Raw genomic sequence first — 19,017 nt, 5'->3', positions numbered from 1 at the left:
TTGAGTAACAAGAGTTGGGACAGGGCTTCCCTGGTGGTGCAGTGGTTAAGAATCCGCTTGCCAATACAGGGGACATGGGTTCGAGCCCTGGTCTGGGAAGATCCCACATGCCTCGGAGCAACTAAGCCCACATGCCACAACTACTGAGCCTGTGCTCTAGAGCTGGTGCTCTGCAACGAGAGAAGCCACAGCAACGAGAAGCCCGCGGGCACTGCAATGAAGAGTAGCCACTGCTTGCCAGAAGACCCAATGCAGCCAAAAATAAATAAAATAAATTTATTTAAAAAAAAAAAAAGAGTTGGGACAAAACTGTCCATCCCTTTGCCCATAATGCATTTGCTCATAATAGAACCCTTTCTGTTGAAATGGAAGTGTGCATGTCCCAAAGGAAATATAAACAACATCTCAAGATAAGTAAGCTCAGAAAGAGAATCCTTAACCTGCTACATTTTAAAGATTACTGAATTATTTATCTTTTACATCTCACAATACGAAGTACTGTCTTATTTAAGTGTGAAGTAGGTAGAATCACTGTAAAACACATCATGGATGCCTTACAAAATATCACATGAAGTTCTAATATATACTTGAAAATCAGCAGTTTTTTTGTTTGTTTTACTTTATCTAGCAAACTTAAATAAGTGGTGAGAAATACCAACAGAACAAGGATCAATTTGGTGCCTTTGGCTTCACCTATTAAAGTTTCTATAGACATGATGTTAGAAAGCATTCCAGCCATCAAAGAGGAGGTGTGATGGCTAAAAATAATTTCTGTGTTATCTGACCCAGATCCAAAGGCAAGAGATATAGCTTGCAAAGAAAGCTTTAAGAAAGCTGACTTTAAGAAAGCTGACGTCTAATGTTCCTTGTGATCTGGAACAGCAGGTCCTGAGCAACTCTGAATCAATACCCTCAAATTTGCTATATCCTCTTTTTCTACCCCGTGCTGTTCTTTCAACATGCCTTCGCCTCAACTCTTGTCATGAAACTGATAAAAGAATCTGATAAGCTCCTTCTCACTGTGTCTTCATAGGGTCTGCATATGCATTCCCTCCTGGGGATAGTTGCATCTGGCTACACTGTAGGATTACCTGGGGAGCTTTTAAAAATAGCTGACATCTAGACTCCCCCCTCCCAAATCAATTAAATCAGAATTTCTAGGGTCAGTCCTGGACGCTGGTGTTTTCAGAAACTCTCTAGGCGATGCAAATGTTCAATTAAGATTTATAATCACTGTTAAAAGAAGACAAAGAGAAAAGACAACGGGTAGCACTTCAATGGAGATAGGTTTCAAGGAAGTGTGCTGTGGACCAACCAGTGGTCACAGTTGCTTGAAGGCTGACTCAGAAGCCCTCTCAGGAACAGTGGTGTTGGCTGATTATGAATAGATGGAGTACACACTATGTACTTATCATCCTTAGTTCATGATGGGTTATCAGAGTACAAGAGATATTTGGGGGAAGGAAGCCTTCTAACTACACTTCCAGGTATAGTGCACAGGCTGACCACAAAGGGAAGGAAAATAGGTAAGTCCTGAGATGCTCTTATTAATCATCTGTACTCTCACCTCTTGATAGCACTTCATCTGCCACACCCCACAGCAAAGAAAATTACTCAGCCTGGTTTGCCCCTCTTTGTGCTTTCTCCTTCCCAGTACCTCCTTCCCAGAACTAATTCTAACCTGATGGCAGAGGTAATTAACCAAATGGAAGGCAGCATCATCACCTTGGGACTTTTCCTGACCTAGAAAGAGTGCCCCCCAGTTGATATATTGGGCCTCCATTTGGTTACCAGATCTTCTACTTCTGATCCAGGTCTTAGAGCTTGAAATCATCCTTGGTCCTCACACTCAAGATCATATTCCAGTTAGTTTCTGAGTCACCTCAAAGCCTGAAGCCCTGCATTACCCATCCATCTATGATTGCATGGAAGCAAAATCACTTGGCTCCTGTCCCATTAAAAAGGAGGAAGGCTCACAATTCCAGGACTCAGACTCACTCTGTCTGCTTGTTTGGCTCTAAGCAATTGTCCTAATCCAGATGATAACCAAGATATAATATTCCAAGTGCAAGTTCATGTAATCTCATTCAGAAATTTTATAGAGGACTCCTCTGGAATTCAGGTAACTACCTTTGAACAATAGCATATATGATGCTCTCTGCACACAAGAGCCCCATTGTCATGAAACTGCTCAAAAGATATCGGTCATTTCCATGTCCTGGCTGTTGTAAATAGAGCTGCAGTGAATATTGTGGTTCATGACTCTTTTTGAATTATGGTTTTCTCAGGGTATATGCCCAGTAGTGGGATTGCTGGGTCTTATGGTAGTTCTATTTTTAGTTTTTTAAGGAACCTCCATACTGTTCTCCATAGTGGCTGTATCAATTTACATTCCCACCAACAGTGCAAGAGTGTTCCCTTTTCTCCACACCCTCTCCAGCATTTATTGTTTCTAGATTTTTTGATGATGGCCATTCTGACCGGTGTGAGATGATATCTCATTGTAGTTTTGATTTGCATTTCTCTAATGATTAACGATACCATATGACCCAGCAATCCCACTACTGGGCGTATACCCTTAGAAAACCATAATTCAAAAAGAGTCATGTACCACAATGTTCACTACAGCACTATTTACAATAGCCAGGACATGGAAGCAACCTAAGTGTCCATCAACAGATGAATGGATAAAGAAGATGTGGCACATATATACAATGGAATATTACTCAGCCATAAAAAGAAATGAAATTGAGTTATTTGTAGGGAGGTGGATGGACCTAGAGTCTGTCATACAGAGTGAAGTAAGTCAGAAAGAGAAAAACAAATACCATGTGCTAACACATATATATGGAAATTAAAAAAAAAATTGTTCTGAAGAACCTAGGGGAAGGACAGGAATAAAGATGCAGACGTAGAGAATGGACTTGAGGACACGGGGAGGGGGAAGGGTAAGCTGGGATGAAGTGAGAGAGTGGCATATATACACTACCAAATGTAAAATAGACAGCTAGTGGGATGCAGCCGCATCGCACAGGGAGATTAGCTCGGTGCTTTGTGACCACCTTGCGGGGTGGATAGGGAGGGTGGGAGGGAGATGCAAGAGGGAGGGGATATGGGGATATATGTATATGTATAGCTGATTCACTTTGTTATAAAGCAGAAACTAACACACCATTGTAAAGCAATTATACTCCAATAAAGATGTTAAAAACAAAACAAAGATATGGGTCAACTGACCTCTAAGAAGCCCACCCTAGCTCTAAAAGAGTGGCACAAGGCCACTTCAGTTATTCCTTCTTCATCCCTCTGAAGCCCATATGAAAATGAAATATTAAAGTATGTTCATGAACACAAACACTGAAACAACACAACACATTGGATGCAATATTTACTTTTGCACACAGTTAGACTGGATAATCCATAAAACCCCAAGAATTTATCATTGATATTTCTTGTTCCAAAATCACAACCCAAAAAGGTTTTGCTTATTTGTCAACTACTTGGATATACTTTTCCTTAGTTTCATGATAGGGTCCTCACCTGTCTAGAGTTATACTGCTGGTGCTTTAGAAACTATTACACTTTTTCTTTACTTTTCTTTTAGTTTTACTTTACTTTTCTTCCCCTGGGTAGGTACTATTTTATTTTGTTTTGCTTTTTACATTGTCAAAACACATCCAATTTCTTCAATCTGTTATTGTAGTGTACAGTTGGCTTTTTGGTTTAAGAACACTAAATATTAAGGCCAACCTATGATTCTCTATTTTAAAAACAAATCCATCTACTTTTATGATACAAACAACTAACAACAAATTTTGGAATAGTGATTTTTGTTTCTTAAAATGAATATGTCTTTTTACTCTATGGATAAGAGAGCACAGTCCCAGCATCCAGAAATACAAACCATTTGCAAAAACATGATTTTTTCTGAATTTTCTGAGTGTCCCTTGGTCAGGTTGGTTTTGGCTTTCTGCTAGAGATACTCATGAGTCATTTCTTGTTCTTTTATGGTGTCCTACATGCATGTTTAGTTAAGAGGTAATTCCCATATAGAGTACCAAGCACTCTTGGCAGCTGAAAATTAGGCATCTCTTCAAAAGCACACACTTTACCAATAGCACAACATTAACAGTTCAAACAGTCAATCAGAGAGTGTAATCAAGAAATCAAACAATAGCTCTTGGTGATGTAACAAAATATACTACTCAGGTGAGATAATAGTAAAATACTAGGTGGCTAAATCTTAGTGCATTTCTTTTTTTAGTATCAAGCATTTGTCAGTGATAGGAAAATGATAAAATATACACTCTATGGCTTGAAAAAATTAGTTTCTTCTGTCTAATATCGATTTATTAATTATAAATATAAAGCAGAAGATAATCCTGAATCACTTAGGTATGCTTATGTAATATAACATATAATTACAGTCTATGTTTTTCCTTAATTACTCTTGGTTTACTTAAAACAAAAAAAAAATGTAGTAATATATATCCAGTTCTTTGGAAATGTTATAGATAGTAGAGAAGTGACTATTGTAGAAGGTTGAATATTCTTGCCTAGAATATTCAGGCAATTAGACTTCTATGAAGCACTTAGAAGATTAGATATTATCAAAATATGACTCTCAGACTTTGAATGATATTTAATGATAACTATGTTCTCTAAAGCTGTACTCAGTGATTTCAGGCCTCTGGTAGAAACATCTGCACCACAGTGCATTAAGAATTAAAGAAATCCAGAGAGGACCTTCAAGATGGTGGAGGAGTAAGACGTGGAGATCACCTCCCTCCCCACAAATAAATAAAAAATACATCTACATGTGGAACAACTCCTACAGAATACCAACTGAACGCTGGCAGAAGACCTCAGACCTCCCAAAAGGCAAGAAACTCCCCCATGTACCTGGGTAGGGTAAAAGAAAAAAGAAAAAACAGAGACAAAAGAATAGGGATGGGACCTGCACCAGTGGCAGGGAGCTGTGAAGAAGAAAAAGTTTCTACACACTAGGAAGCCCCTTCACTGGCAGAGACAGAGGGTGAGTGTGGGGAGAAGCTTCAGAGCCATAGAGGAGAGCACAGCAACATGGGTGCAGAGGGCAAAGCAGAGAGATTGCCACACAGACGATCAGTGCAGACGAGCACTCACCAGCCTGAGAGGCTTGTCTGCTCACCCACCAGGGCAGGTGGGGATGGGAGCTGAGGCTTGGGCTTCAGAGGTCAGATGCCAGGGAGAGGACTGGGGTTGGCTGTGTGAACACAGCCTGAAGGGGGTTAGTGCACCACAGCAAACCAGGAGGGAGTCCGGGGAAACGTCTGGAACTGCCTAAGAGGCAAGAGACCATTGTTTGGGGGTGTGCGAGGAGAAGGGATTCAGAGCACCGCCTAAACCAGCTCCAGAAACGGGCACGAGCTGTGGCTATCAGCGCAGACACCAGAGACGGGCATGAAACGCTAAGGCTGCTGCTGCAGCCATCAAGAAGCCTGTGTACAAGCACAGGTCACTATCCACACCTCCCCTCCTGGGAGCCTGTGCAGCCTGCCACTGCCACAGTCCCATGATCCAACTACTTCCCCAGGAAAACACACGGTGCACCTCAGGCTGTTGCAACGTCATGCCAGCCTCTGCCACTGCAGGCTTGCCCCGCATTCCGTAACCCACCCTCCCTCCAGCCTGAGTGAGCCAGAGCCCCCTAATCAATCGCCCTTTTAACCCCCTACTGTCTGGGTGAAGAACAGACGCCAGAGGGTGACCTACATGCAGAGGCAGGGCCAAATCCAAAGCTGAACCCCAGGAGCTGTGTGAACAAAGAAGAGAAAAGGAAATTTCTCCCAGCAGCCTCAGGAGCAGCAGATTAAATCTCCACAATCAACTTGATGTACCCTGCATCTGTGGAATACCTGAATAGACAAGGAATCATCGCAAAATTGAGGAGGTGGAGTTTGGGAGCAATTGTAGACTTGGGGTTTTCTGTATGTGACTGACCAGTTTCTGATTTTTATGTTTATCTTAGTATAGTTGTTAGCTCTTGTTATCATTGGTGGATTTTTTTATTGGTTTGGTTGCTTTCTTTTTTTTTAAATTACTTTTAAAATTTCCTTATTTTAATAATATTTTGCTTAATATTTTATTTTAATAACTTTATTTTATTTTATTTTTTTGTTTCCTTCTCTTTTTTTTTCCCCTTTTATTCTGAGCCGTGTGGCTGACAGGGTCTTGGTGCTCTGGCCAGCTCCCACGCCTGAGCCTCTGAGGTGGGAGAGCCGAGTTTAGGACACTGGACCAGCAGAGACCTCCCAGCCTCACGTAATATCAGTTGGCAAGAGCTCTCCCAGAGATCTCCATCTCAATGCCAAGATCCAGCTCCACTCAACGACCAACAACCTCCAGTGCTGGACACACCATGCCAAACAACTAGCAAAACAGGAACACAAACCCACCCATTGGCAGAGAGGCTGCCTAAAATGATAATAAGATGACAGAGACCCCAAAACCCACCACCGGACATGGTCCTGCCCACCATAAAGACAATATCCAGCCTCATCCACCAGAACACAGGCACCAGTCCCATCCACCAGGAAACCTACACAATCCACTGAAACAACCTTAGCCACTGGGGGCAGACACAAAAACAATGTGAACTACAAACCTGCAGCCTACGAAAAGGAGACCCCAAACACAGTAAGTTAAGCAAAGTGAGAAGACAGAGAAATATGCAGCATATGAAGGAGCAAGGTAAAAACCCACCAGACCAAACAAATGAAGAGGAAATAGGCAGTCTACCTGAAAAAGAATTCAGAGTAATGATAGTAAAGATGATCCAGAATCTTAGAAATAGAATGCAAAAAATACAAGACGTTTAACAAGGACCTAGAAGAACTAAAGAGCAAACAAACAGTGATGAATAACACAATAAATGAAGTGAAAATTTCTCTAGAAGAAATCAATAACAGAATAACTGAGGCAGAAGAACGGATAAGTGAGCTGGAAGATAAAATAGTGGAAATAACTACCGCAGAGCAAAATAAAGAAAAAAGAATGAAAAGAATTGAGAACAGTTTCAGAGACCTCTGGGACAACATTAAATGCAGCAACATTCAAATTATAGGGGTCCTAGAAGAAGAAGAGAAAAACAATGGTCTGAGAAAATATTTGAAGAGATTATGGTTGAAAACTTCCCTACATAATATTGTAAAGGAAATAGTCAATCAAGTCCAGGAAGCCCAGAGAGTCCCATACAGGATAAATCCAAGGAGAAACACACCAAAACACATATTAATCAAACTATCAAAAATTAAATACAAAGAAAAAATATTAAAAGCAGCAAGGGAAAAACAACAAATAACATACAAGGGAATCCCCATAAGGTTAACAGCTGATCTTTCAGCAGAAACTCTGCAAGCCAGAAGGGAGTGGCAGGACATATTTAAAGTGATGAAAGGGAAAAACCTACAACCAAGATTACTCTACCCAGCAAGGATCTCATTCAGATTTGATGGAGAAATTAAAATCTTTACAGAGAAGCAAAAGCTAAGAGAATTCAGTGCTGCCAAACCAGCTTTACAACAAATGCTAAAGGAACATCTCTAGGCAGAAAACATGGGAAGGAAAAGACCTACAATAACGAACCCAAAACAATTAAGAAAATGGTAATAGGAACATACATATCGATAATTACCTTAAATGTAAATGGATTGTTAAATGCTCCAACCAAAAGACATAGACTGGCTGAATGGATACAAAAACAAGACCCATATATATGTTGTCAACAAGAGACCCACTTCAGACCTAGGGACACATACAGACTGAAAGTGAGGGGATGGAAAAAGATATTCCATGCGAATGGAAATCAAAAGAAAGATGGCGTAGCAATTCTCATATGAGACAAAATAGACTTTAAAATAAAAACTATTACAAGACACAAAGAAGGACACTACATAATGATCAAGGGAACAATCCAATATAACAATTGTAAATATTCATGCACCCAACATAGGAACAGCTCAATACATAAGGCAAAAGCTAACAGCCATAAAAGGGGAAATCGACAGTAACACAATCATAGTAGAGTACTTTAACACCCCACTTTCACCAATGGACGTATCATGCAAAATGAAAATAAATAAGGAAACACAAGCTTTAAATGCTACACTAAACACAAGATGGACTTAATTGATATTTATAGCACATTCTATCCAAAAACAACAGAATACACTTTCTTCTCAAGTGCTCATGGAAAATTCTCCAGGGTAGATCATATCTTGGGTCACAAATCAAGCCTTGGTAAATTTAAGAAAATTGAAATCGTATCAAGTATCTTTTCTGACCACAATGCTATGAGACTAGATATCAATTACAGAAAAAAATCTGTAAAAAATACAAACACATGGAGGCTAAGCAATACACTACTTAATAACCAAGAGATCACTGAAGAAATCAAAGAGGAAATCAAAAAATACCTAGAAAGAAATAACAAAGAAAACACGATGACCCAACACCTATGGGATACAGCAAAAGCAGTTTTAAGAGGGAAGTTTATAGCAATACAATCCTACCTCAAGAAACAAAAAACATCTCAAATAAACAATGTAACCTTACACCTAAAGCAATTAGAGAAAGAAGAACAAAAAAACCCCCAAATTAGCACAAGGATAGAAATCCTAAAGATCAGGCCAGAAATAAATGAAAAAGAAAAGAAGGAACAATAGCAAAGATCAATGAAACTAAAAGCTGGTTCTTTGAGAAGACAAACAAAATTGATAAACCACTAGCCACACTCATCAAGAAAAACAGGGAAATGAGTCAAAGGAAAAGTAACAACTGATACTGCAGAAATACAAAGGTTCATGAAAGATTATTACAAGCAACTATATGCCAATAAAATGGACAACCTGGAAGAAATGGACAAATTCTTAGAAAAGAACAACCTTCCAAGACTGAACCAGGAAGAAATAGAAAATGTAAACAGACCAATCACAAGCACTGAAATTGAGACTGTGATTAAAAATTTTCCAACAAACAAAAGCCCAGGACCAAATTGCTTCAAAGGTGAATTCTATCAAACATTTAGAGAACAGCTAACACCTATCCTTCTCAAACTCTTGCCAAATATATCAGAGGGAGGCACACTCCCAAACTCATTCTATAAGACCACCATCACCCTGATACCAAAACCAGACAAAGATGTAAGAAAGAAAGAAAACTACAGGCCAATATCACTGATGAACATAGATGCAAAAATCCTCAACAAAATACCAGCAAACAGAATCCAACAGCACATTAAAAGGATCATACACCATGATCAAGTGGGGTTTATCCCAGGAATGCAAGGATTCTTCAATATACACAAATCAATCAATGTGATACACCATATTAACAAAGTGAAGGATAAAAACCATATGATCATCTCAACCAAAGCAGAAAAAGCTTTTACAATATTCAACAGCCATTTATGAAAAAAACTCTCCAGAAAGTAGGCATAGATGGACCTTACCTCAACATAATAAAGGGCATATATGTTAAACCCACAGGCAACATTGTTCTCATGGTGAAAAACGGAAACCATTTCCTCTAAAATCAGGAACAAGACAAGGATGCCCACTCTCACCATTATTGTTCAACATAGTTTTGGAAGTTTTAGCCACAGTAATCAGAGAAGAAAAAGAAATAAAAGGAATCCAAATCGGAAAAGAAGAAGTAAAGCTGTCACTGTTTGCAGATGACATGATACTATACATAGAGAATCCTAAAGATGCTACCAGAAAACTCCTAGAGCTAATCAATGAATTTGGTAAAGTAGCAGGATACAAAATTAATTTGCATTCCTATACACTAATGATGAAAAATCTAAAAGAGAAATTAAGGAAACACTCCCATTTACCATTGCAAGAAAAAGAATAAAATACTTAGCAATAAACCTACCTAAGCAGACAAAAGACCTGAATGCAGAAAATTATAAGACACTGATGAAAGAAATTAAAGATGATACAAACAGATGGAGAGATATACCATGTTCTTGGATTGGAAGAATCAACATCGTGAAAATGACTATACTACCCAAAGCAATCTACAGATTCAATGGAATCCCTATCAAACTACCAATGGCATTTTTCACAGAAGTAGAACAAAAAATTTCACAATTTGTGTGAAACACAAAAGACCCTGAATAGCCAAAGCAGTCTTGAGAAAGAAAAACAGAACTGGAGGAATCAGGCTCCCTGACTCCAGACTATACTACAAAGCTTCAGTAATCAAGACATTATGGTACTGGCACAAAAACAGAAATATAGATGAATGGAACAGGATAGAAAGCCCAGAGATAAGCCCACGCACATATGGTCACCTTATTTTTGATAAAGGAGGCAAGAATATACAATGGAGAAAAGACAGCCTCTTCAATAAGTGGTGCTGGGGAAACTGGACAGCTACATGTAAAAGAATGAAATTAGAACACTCCCTAACACCATACACAAAAATAAACTCAAAATGGATTAAAGACCTAAATGTAAGGCCAGACACTATCAAACTCTTAGAGGAAAACATAGGAAGAACACTCCACGACATAAATCACAACATGATCCTTTTGACCCACCTCCTAGAGAAATGGAAATAAAAACAAAAATAAACAAATGGGACCTAATGAAACGTAAAAGCTTTTGCACAGCAAAGGAAACCATAAACAAGATGAAAAGACAACCCTCAGAACAGGAGAAAATATTTGCAAATGAAGCAACTGACAAAGGATTAATCTCCAAAATTTACAAGAAGCTCATGCAGCTCAATATCAAAAAAACAAACAACCCAATCCAAAAATGGGCAGAAGACCTAAATAGATGTTTCTCCATGGAAGATATACAGATTGCCAACAAACACATGAAAAGCTGCTCAACATCACTAATTGTTAGAGAAATGCAAGTCAAAAGTACAATGAGGTAACACATCACACTAGTTAGAATGGGCATCATCAGAAAATCTGATGATTTTCAAACAACAAATGCTGGAGAGGGTGTGGAGAAAAGGGAACCCTCTTGCACTGTTGGTGGGAATGTAAATTGATACAGCCACTATGGAGAACAGTATGGAGGTTCCTTATAAAACTAAAAATAGAACTACCATACGACCCAGCAATCCCACTACTGGGCATATACCCTGAGAAAACCATAATTCAAAAAGAGTCATGCACCACAATGTTCACTGCAGCTCTATTTAAAATAGCCAGGACATGGAAGCAACCTAAGTGTCCATCGACAGATGAATGGATAAAGATGTGGCACATATATACAATGGAATATTACTCAGCCATAAAAAGAAACGAAATTGAGTTATTTGTAGTGAGGTGGATGAACCTAGAGTCTCTCATACAGAGTGAAGTAAGTCAGAAAGAGAAAAACAAATACCATATGCTAACACATATAATGGAATAAAAAAAAATTAGTTATGAAAAACCTAGCGGAAGGACATGAATAAAGACACAGACATAGAGAATGGACTTGAGGACACGGGGATGGGGAAGGGTAAGTTGGGACGATGTGAGAGAGTGGCATGGACTTATATGTAAAATAGATAGCTAGTGGGAAGCAGCTGCATAGCACAGGGAGATCAGCTCAGTGCTTTGTGACCACCTAGAGAGGTGGGATAGGGAGAGTGGGAGGGAGATGCAAGAGGGAGGAGATATGTGGATATATGTATATGGATAGCTGATTCACTTTTTTATAAAGCAGAAACTAACACACCATTGTAAAGCAATTATACTCCAATAAAGATGTTCTAAAAAAGAAAAAAGAAACAAAACTGAGTTATTTTTAGTGAGGTGGATGGACCTAGGGACTGTCATACAGAGTGAAGTAAATCAGAAAGGGGAAAACAAATATCGTATGCTAACACATATATAACGAACCAGAAAAAAAAAAAAAGGTTCTGAAGAATCTAGGGGCAGGACAGGAATAAAGACGCAGATGTAGAGAATGGACTTGAGGACACGGGGATGGGGACGGCTAAGCTGGGATGAAGTGAGAGAGTGGCATGGACATACATACACTACCAAATGTTACATAGATCGCTAGTGGGAAGCAGCCACATAGCAGAAGGAGATCAGCTCGGTGCTTTGTGTCCACCTAGAGGGGTGGGATAGGGAGGGTGGGAGGGAGACGGAAGAGGGAGGGGATATGGGGATATATGTATATGTATAGCTGATTCACTTCGTTATACATCAGAAACTAACACAACAATGTAAAGCAATTTTACTGCAATAAAGATGTTAAAAGAAAAAAGAAAAAGAATTAAAGAAAGCCAGAGAGTTCCTTGTGCAGAACACTTTGAAAGAGACTTATACAGAGAAAACTTCACCAATTTGCTCATCTCTTGGATTCTGGCTTTAATAATTCCTAGATGTGTGGTCTCTCTCCTTAAACTACTGTAAAGTTGTTATGTGTTTATTTATTTAGGCTCAGCCAGTGCAAAATATTTCCTCCTGTCACTGCATTTATCTAATCTATCTTGATTTGCTTTTATTATTTGTTCTCAGCCACAAATTTACCTTACAGTGGTTTATATTTGCTCAGTGTTTGATATACATTGGATTCTACATTTTTTACTATCCTCGTTTCAATTCCTTGAAAAGTCTCTGTGCATTAATTTTATTTGTTGATTTGATTTCATATATATGTCTTATAAAACCAATATTATAAACAGTTTTCTCTTTTTAACAGAGTAGAGGAAAAGGGTGGCTTAAGAAATGAGCTAGTACAAATAATAAATATAATAACAATTCATAATATTATTACTTTTATTGCTGTGTAACTAGGTGATACTTGAATTGCTTTGTATAAACTATCCTATTTTTAACCCTCATAATAATAAGTACTAATCTTTTATGCATTTTATTGAGGAATAAAATATTATCTCTTGCCACATATACTGTAAAATTGTTATACCATTTTATATTATACATATAAATAAATATATATTATAATATATTATATATACATACTATATATATTTTTTTCTCTTGTACCCTATTAACAGCACTTCAACCTACGTTAACCTAAAACTAGAACCAAAAAGGTAAACAAATCTTACCTTCAGTTTTATTTAAGACTGGAAAATTTAATATATTTCTCTCAGTAAGTGACAGAAAAAATAGATAAAATCAGTAAGGGTATGGCAGATTTGAAAACTAATATGTAACAAACCTATGCAGTTGATATCTGTAGAGAATTCCACCCCATAAAAATACAATACAAATCTTTTTAAGGGCACAGATGATAAGTTCAGCCATAAAATAAATCTCAGTACATTTGAAATTATTGAAATCATACACTGTGGTCTTTGATCATAATGGAATAAATTAGAAACAATAAGATAGATAGATATCAGGAAAATTTCTACATTCTTCTAAATAATCCATGGGTCAAAGAAGGACTTAAAAGGGAAATATGGAAATATTTTGAATTAAATGAAAATAAAAACAAAACCTATCAGATTTATGAGATTCAGCTGAAATCCTGATTGGAGAGAAATACTTAACTTTAAAAGCTTGTATTAGAAAAACCAGAAAGGGTAAAATCAATGAACTAATCTTCCATATTTAGAAGGTAGAAAAAGGAGAGCAGTGAAACCAAGGTAAATTTTTTAAAAAGAAAGTGTTTAGAAATCAAAGAAATACAAATGGATAAGCAATGAAGAAAGGCAGTGAAATCAAAAGCTTGTCTTTAAAACTGTCAATAAAATTAATGAATCTCTAGTTTGTCTGATCAAGAGCAAAGACACAAATTACCAATATAAGGAATGAAAGTGGGACTCTCATTACAGAACATACAGGCATTTGTATGATATTAAGGGAATATTATGAACAACTTGATGCCAACTGATTTACAACAAATGAAAGGGCCAAATTCTGTGAAAGACACAAACTCACTCAAGAACAAACACATCATCTTTGTAGTCATACATGTATGAAAGAAATTATAATTAAAAAATTTCCCATAAAGAAAAGTCCAAGACCAGACGGTTTTACTGACAAATTCTATCAAATATTTAAGAAAAAAATACACCAATCCTATTTAAACTCCTTCAGAAAACAGAGGAAGAGGGAACATTTTTTTTATGAGAACAGTAATGCCCTTATCATACCAGACTAGATATTATAAAAGAAAAGAAAACTACAGTCCAATATCTTTCATTAACAAAGACGTACATTTCCTTGAATAAATATGAGGAAATCAAATTCAGTCATACAAAAAAGAAAAGAAGATACATCATGACTAAGCGGAAATTACGTTAGGAATGGATAGTTTGGTTTAACTTTTAAAAATCAAATAATATAATTCTTCATATTAACAAAATATTTGGGGAAAAAGCATACAATCATTTCAATAGTACAAAAGATCATTTGACAAAATTCAGTATTTCTTTTTTATTGAATTATAATTGGCATACAATACTAGTTTCAAGTATTCAACACATTGATTTGATATTTTTATGCATTATGAAATGATCACCACAATAAGTCTAGTTACTATATCACCTTACAAATTTATTATAACATATTTAATAGATTCTCTATGCTGTACATTACACCTCCATGACTTCTTTATTTTATAACTGGAAGTCTGTACCTCTTAATCCCCTTCCTTTGTTTCTCCTGTCCCCAACCCTCCTCCCCTCTAGCGACCACCAGTTTGTTCTCTGTATCTACAAATCTGTTTATGTTCTGTTTGGTTTGTTCTTTTGTTTTATTTTTTTAGATTGCACATATAAGTGAAACCATGTAGTATTTGTCTGACTTATTTCACTTAGCATAATACCCTTTGGATCCATCCAAGTTGCAGCAAATGGCAAGATTTCATTTTTTTATGGATTAGTATTCCATTGTATATATGTGTGTGTGTGTGTGTATATATGTATATACAAAAAAAAGTTCTATATGAATGCACTTTCCTTATTCCTGCACATTTCTGAGAGAACAAGACTCTGTTGACCATAATAAATTCAACACATCAATATTTCTACAAAAATCATTCTCTGATCATGTCTGTTTAACAGATTGAATCATGAGATTATATGGAAATTTAAAATAATTGTCTTCTGGTGGCTGTGGGAGTGAGTTATAAGGAAAACTATATGAAGGAATATTTGGTTTTGTGATAGTAGTTCTTGGAATTTTTGGATAATTTGTTGAAAAATATGAACAATTTTAAACGTAATTCCAGGGATGTATGGATTCTCTGGAATCCATTCATGCATCCAATTTCAGTTAAGAATATTTGCTATAGTTTAATTCTGTGTTCTATTTTTTGTCATGCTATTCAATCATACCAATAATTATGCTTCACTGCTCTCACTGGTATTAGAATTTTAATATTTTTAAAATACAGTTAAAAGCCATGCTGAATTAATATTTATTCAAAAAGTCAATAAGCTAAAACTCATTCAAATTAATAAGCCACTCAATAAGCATAGCCTCATGCAATAGATCCAAGAATCACCAGGAAGATTAAGCAACCTGAATTGTGGGGTGATATCAGGGAAATACCTCATTTTAGTCTTCATAAGGTGTTACACAAAGGCAAGGCTGGGATGATATAAAATCTTGTTTCATTAGGGAATGTATTTATGACAATAATGTCTCATAGGAACCGAATTACTTGAATTCCGTGGGGTTTTTTTTTGATATATGGATTTTACTATTGCTCTCAAGATGGAGTTTAAATCCATTCATTTTATTGAGAATCTGCCATGCAGTCGATGCTGTGTTTAAACTGTGAATATCAAGATTAGTGAAACACAAAATTAAAGTCCCTGCTCTCAAAAAAATTTGCAGTAACAGGAGCAAAATATACCCTGTGCCGAAGAAGAAATTATGCAGCATTAGTGGAAGATAACTGTGGAGCTTTGGGGATAGATTTTTTTCCGGAAGGAATCCCCAAAGTGTGCTATGGAGAAAGAGTAGATTGTCTTTTCCTTGAAGAAAATTTGGGTAAGGACATCTGAGACTACAGTAACACACTTGCTGAAAAACAACTGGTAACTGAGTTCCCACCCACCCTTTTAACTGGAAACTGGCACAAAGAAGTTACTGTAATGTCATTATACAGCTTATTGCCATGAATTAATTAATTTGCATTATACAGCTTCCTATGTAACAAAGAAAGCTTGTTGTTCTTAAAGTACATAATGATTAAGTGTAGGCGGTCTGCTCTGGAAGAGAAGTGTTACAAAAAGCCTTAGATGTATAAATTGTTCTATTGTTCCAGTGGGAGTCATTATATAAAGAAAAGATTGAATCCTTAATGAATGGCAGATAAGAGTTACAAATCTTTTTGTTTTCTTTTTTTCCCCCTTTCTGTAATACCTATTCCCCCTGTAAGGAGAGACCCAAATCAAGACGTGGTGCATGCACATATTCTTGAAGCAATTAGGTAATTGACAATAAATCCATGTGACATTCTCGCAGTAGGCTGGTCTGTTGATAAAGACCATCATTCAAGATGCCAACTGCAATGTTACTTGAAGATACCTTTGTGAATAGCTTAAAGACAGCAAACAATAGATTGCGACAAATAAAACCTTGATGTTTCTAAGCCATGAATCAAGGGCTTTGTGTCCTACAGAGACAGCAATGACCTTCACCTTCTAAATATTTGGCACAAAAAATAAGTCTAAGTAGCATGACTGATGTGGGTCACACAGGATGCTTATAAAATTAAACTATATTCTCTGCAAAATCCCAAAGAAGCACTTTTTAGTGGATTATAGGATCTAAGAAAATCAATGCTTCTGCATCTGAGTTGAGCATTTAAAATGTTTGCAGACATCCAGAGTTATACTTCATACAGTCTCTTCCTTTTCTTAAAGAAGTAGGGGGAAATTAAATTGTGGTCAGCTAACCACTGGAAACATTTATATTTTCACTTAGTGAAATACTTGAAGTTGTGTTTCAAGCGGTTGTTCAAAATAAAAATGAAAGCTGTGACAATGTGGAAATGTCTAAAATTAAAATGAGTAACTATCAAGCAGGCTTCTCATTTGTAGTATTGCTTATGCCTTGTTTTAATGAGAAGTGATGAGACTAAATCAAGCACAGGGAAATCTAGGCAGAATCTCAGGAACAATTATAGTAGTGAGATCTGTTACAAAGTGGATGAGACGCCATGGGGAGCCTCTCCACCTGAGTTATTTAAATCCAAATTGGACAGAGCACACCAAAGTACATGCCACAGATACAATTCTGTACTACCACTAGACAAATTAGATAACCTAGTAGTTTTTGGGTTTTGTTTGTTTTTAAAATATATGAGTTGTGATCACCAAAACTTCTTTAGGTTTGTAGGATATGTATAATTCCCAAATATGAATTATATGGAGGTGATAAGAACCTTCTCTTTAGGGTACAACAGAGCTTGAGTTAATTGGCCTATTATTGGCCATATATTATGTTATGTGTTTCCCTAATAAACAGATGGATAAATATATTATAGTGATAGAACTATTATTGTAGTATTTCAGATGAGGATGCCTATTATCAGAGAGTTTAAGGCACATGCATAGCCTAGTAACCAAATGAAGAAACATGATGATGAAAAAATGAATAAATGAGTGCAAACTGGTATTAGATTAAAGTCTCTCTGCCACCAATATCATGCTCTTCCCATTGCAGGATGTTATATCATCAACAGTCAGTGTAACTGCATTGTGAGTACAAGAATCCCCCTGCTTTCCAAAAGTTTGAATTAACTGAAAGAATTTTGAAGAGGATTCTGGCTTTAAGGAAAAAAAAAAAAAAAAAAAAGCTGTTATCATACTAATGTCCGTCTTTCTTAAAAGCAAAGTGGTGTAACGTTAACTTTCAGAAAAGGGTGATACTCTGCTTTACCCCATTTCAGCTTATGAAACTTTTCATAGGAACACTCCACTTTGATAAAGGGGGGGGGGGAACCTCTGTTTTCAAATATTGTGAAACATAAATCGATAAGAAGCAACCCTATGGATGACTACCAAATATCACAAGCCGACCAGTGTACCGTGTTCCATAAGTTCCCAAATCACATTTAACTGGTATCAATTTGTCTGTGATGATAACTGATTATAGGATGAGTCTTCCTCATGAGATAAGATAATGAGGATAGAAAAACAGGAAAAATTAAAGCATTCACAGGTTAATGGAAAATCAATATTGCTGTCATATTTTCTCTCATTCAAATACTTTAGACTAATAAACCATCATTCCTAGCCTTTGTAGAGAAGCCATGGTTGCCTCACTATGAGAGGAGGGAAAAGCAAATGGTAATGTAAGAATTCTTACACATATTTGCAGCCAAGCTTCATGTGTTTGACCCTACACCTCACACATTATATTAGGAACAAAATGAGATATCAGTAGAAAACAGTGATGTTTTTTAAAAAATTAAAAGTGAATTTTCTGACAATAATTTTGATAATGCAGTTAAAATGGAAAGGATCAGAGGACAGGTCCTTCTGACATGAATTAGTAAATCATGAAGTAATTAAATCTAGCAATATCAAAAAAAAAAGTTTTACTCTCCTGCTTTAAATAAGTAGAAAGCTAAAAAGAAAAATAGAAAACAACTATTTTCAGACATTGGATAGAAGGCTGCACAGGATTGTCATCCTTTACAAAAGGAAAACAAATGAAGTAAGCCCCAGTATAAGGCTTTCTACCTGGGCAGATTCTGGAACTGCAGTGCAAGGAGAACTCAAACAGAGCCTAGCAGTCTGGCCGTGTTGAAGAGATAGATCAGATGTCAGGGATACCAAAGGGACTAGAATAAACTGGGCAGAATATTGGGAAGGAGCAAGCTGTACAGAGACGGTGTTCCAAAATTCTTCATTGCATTTTCTTGATCATTTGTAGACTGTCAATCTGCATATAGAGACTTCTGGATATTTTTCTTTCAGTGCTTTAAAAATGTTATTCCATTGTCTCCTAACTTGCATAGTTTCTGATGATAAGTCTGTTATAGTTTTTCTTTGTTCCTATGTATATACTGTATCTTTCTTTTC

The 19,017-nt window shown here is 36.7% G+C and overlaps 1 long non-coding RNA gene across 1 annotated transcript in view; it reads left to right on the top strand.

The window, feature by feature from the left end:
- Window positions 1–18,391, top strand: part of LOC309655071 — a 268,770-nt gene extending 250,379 nt beyond the window's left edge. Inside the window, exon 2 of the long non-coding RNA XR_014260609.1 lies at window positions 7,220–18,391. This is a non-coding gene — a long non-coding RNA (uncharacterized lncRNA). The remainder of the gene's footprint in view (window positions 1–7,219) is intronic.
- Window positions 18,392–19,017: the final 626 nt, after the last annotated feature.

The sequence above is a fragment of the Balaenoptera physalus genome, assembly GCF_965194825.1.
Source record: "Balaenoptera physalus genome assembly, chromosome: 2".
Taxonomy (NCBI): Eukaryota; Metazoa; Chordata; class Mammalia; order Artiodactyla; family Balaenopteridae; genus Balaenoptera; species Balaenoptera physalus.
The sequence above is the reverse complement of the archived record's forward strand: the minus strand, read 5'-3'. Positions and strand labels throughout refer to the sequence as shown.